The 2,960-nt window shown below is 37.2% G+C and overlaps 1 non-coding gene across 1 annotated transcript; it reads left to right on the forward strand.

Annotated features, from left to right (window-relative positions):
• Positions 1-990: 990 nt before the first annotated feature.
• On the forward strand, positions 991-1,097 carry LOC131222410 (small nucleolar RNA R71). The gene has a single exon (XR_009160035.1). It is a non-coding gene; the product is annotated as a small nucleolar RNA R71 (small nucleolar RNA).
• Positions 1,098-2,960: the final 1,863 nt, after the last annotated feature.

The raw sequence follows: 2,960 nt of genomic DNA on the forward strand, positions 1-2,960 counted from the left end.
CCTTCACTTGTTTCAGCACCTCTAGAATGTCCTGAGAGTTAGAGAGAGGTTTTGGTGCAACCAACCATTAGGGAAATGGAGAAATCGGCTTGCCTTGACGTTCAGTTTCTAACTCATGTGGGGTGTTGCTAGGTCCATCATTGTTGTCCTCTTCCGGGTCCTTGGACTTTTTATCCCTTACCGGAATAGATTTTTTAATTGTTTTCCCACTCTAAGAGTGGTGATAGACTTAGCTTACTCCATTTAATTTGAAGAGCTTGTGTTGCTGACTTCATATTGCTATTTTCGATTGGGAAGAGGTTGAGCTGGAAGGCTTCCTTTTTCTCCAATCACATTTTTTTGCCTTAAGCCCTTGTATGGCCTTTGTAATGTCTTGAAAGGCTTATAGCATACCCTGATTGAAATGCTCTTGATTTTGAAGATGCTTTAGAACCGAATCGTCTTGATGTTTCCCTTGATTTAGAATTTGATTAGGAGAAGTAGTTTGTCCATTCCTCCAACTGAAGTTTGGATGATTTCTCCAACTAGGATTATATGTATTGGAAGTGGATCTAATGAAAGGTCTTTAGTAATTGTTCATGGCATTATATTGCTCATTCAGTACCTCTTGAAAAGTAGGTATTGTTAGACAATTTTCAGTTGTGTGAAGGATGTAAGCACAAATACCGCAAACAGTTTCCATAGCCTTATCCTTTTTTAGTTATATGGCCTTGAGTTTTCTTGTGAGATTAGCCACTTTAGCATGTATATCATCATCTTCATTCAGAAGATATATTCTGCCCCTCTCCTTTGATTGAGTAGGCCTAGAAGTGGTGCTAGATTTTGGGGAGATGTCCCATGATTGTGTGTTTTCAGCAAACTTGTCAAAATAATCCCACACATCATTGACCTCTTTGTTCATGAATTCCCCATTACACATTGTCTCGACCATTTGGCGCATGGAAGAAGTCAGTCCATCATAAAAAAAAACTTATTATTCGCCAAGTTTCAAAACCATGCTATGGGCATGAATTGATAAGATCCTTGAACCGCTCCTAACATTAGAAAAATGTTTCATCTTCCTTTTGGGTGAAGTTCATGATTGATTTTCTAAGGGTGTTCGTTTTATGATATAGAAAAAGTTTCTTAATGAACTCACTTGTCATGTCGTTCCATCTACCAGTAGATCGTGGATGTAGTGAGTGCAACCATGTCTTAGCTTTCTCTTTCAAAGAAAAGGAAAAACGTTTTAGCTCGAACGTGTCTTCAGACACGTTCAGAAAATATAAAGTGGCTATAATCTCATCAAAATCTTTCATGTGTAAATATGGATTTACATATTCAAGTCCATGAAATTTTAGGAGTTGGATCACCCCAGGCTTGATATCCATATGTCTTGTATTTTCTGGAAAAACCATACAGGAAGGTGTGATCACCCCTGCTAGTTGTAAATAATCTCATAAAGTATGAGGCGGGTGCTTGATGCACCTAGTTGAGGTGGATTTAGAGGCTGATTGGCTGGTTGATTGACAACCATAACTTCAGTTAACTTTGAGGATCTTTGATGGTGTCTAATCCTAAGATGGATAGATAACCCCTCAACCAATCCTTCTTCACTCATGAAACGTCGAGTTTTATCACGGACCCACTTGGGCAAGAAACACCCTCAGCCCTCAAGTTCAAAATCTAACCTAAACTTAAAACAGAAGGAACCTAAAGCAATAAGAAATCTAGAAATAGAAAGAGAGAGAATCAGAAAGAAGTTACCAAATTAGAAGTTTCTATATTAAGATCCTGCAAGACAGAAAAGCAAGTTAGTTTTTAAAAATAATTAAGAAAAACCCTAATCAAAAAATAAAAAGTAAATAAACCCTAATCTTAACCTAATTCCAAAACTTGTTAATCTTAGAAGAACGCAACCATTAGTCCCTGACAATGGTGCTAAAAACTTGTTCACAACCCCAAGTGTAGGGTCGCGATGTAGTAATAATCTTGGTGAGACCGAGGACTAATCCACAGGGACTGAATTTGTGTGTCTTCTGAATTTAATTAGAACTAGAACTAGATGAAGAACTAAAGAAGAAATCTGAATTTAGAGGAGTAATTGTGACTGAGGTTTAAACTATTAGTTGAAAGTGGGAACTAGGGTGCCTAGGATCCACTTTTAGCAATTAGGATGCTACCTTGCTTAATTCAAGAGATCTAACTAGAATCATAGTCCTATCCTATCTAGTTGGAAGAAGAGACAGTCAAATCTCTAAACCTCTCATTGATCTAGCCTTAATGAAGGAGAATTATGGTGAATTGGAAGGGATTCCATCACCCAATCATGTACATGGGATGATGGCAAACAACAAGATTTACAAAATATACAATCTTAAATAGAAAAGAAGATATCTAAAGTTATTGTAGATCTATTGTAATTTGAGTCACGACAAACCATTAAAAACTGAAAATATGCTTTAGAATCAATTAAAATCCATGAGGTTCAAACATAAACATGAATTAAAGCAAACATCCCAATCACATTGCAGGCTTCACCTCTTAGCCTTGGCTAAGAGGTTTAGCCAACTATAGATATGATTGAACTAAAGTCTCTCAAACAAAGCATAAAACAAACTAAAGAATGAAGAAGAAAGCTCTTGGACAGTGACTCCACCCTTTTTCTCTACTCCTTGAACCCTAGAAGATGCCTAAGAATGTCTTAAGGACTCCTATTTATTATTGTGAATCCCCCTCTTATGCATTGACTTGGAATTTTCGCAAACCGCCTCACGTTACACAATTCGCATTGGCCCTGTGCAACAACTCTGTACTATTTCGGTGGCACTAAAATCTTATTTGCATCTGAAATTATATGTGTAGAGTACTTAGGTGAAACATTTAGCCACCAAATTTGCCATCGAAATTGGCTTTAGTGGCACCAAATTAAGCTTAGGTGACACTGAATTACGTTGTTTTCTTGCTGGACTATTTTGTGC

The sequence above is a fragment of the Magnolia sinica genome, chromosome 1, assembly GCF_029962835.1.
Source record: "Magnolia sinica isolate HGM2019 chromosome 1, MsV1, whole genome shotgun sequence".
NCBI classification, from domain to species: Eukaryota; Viridiplantae; Streptophyta; class Magnoliopsida; order Magnoliales; family Magnoliaceae; genus Magnolia; species Magnolia sinica.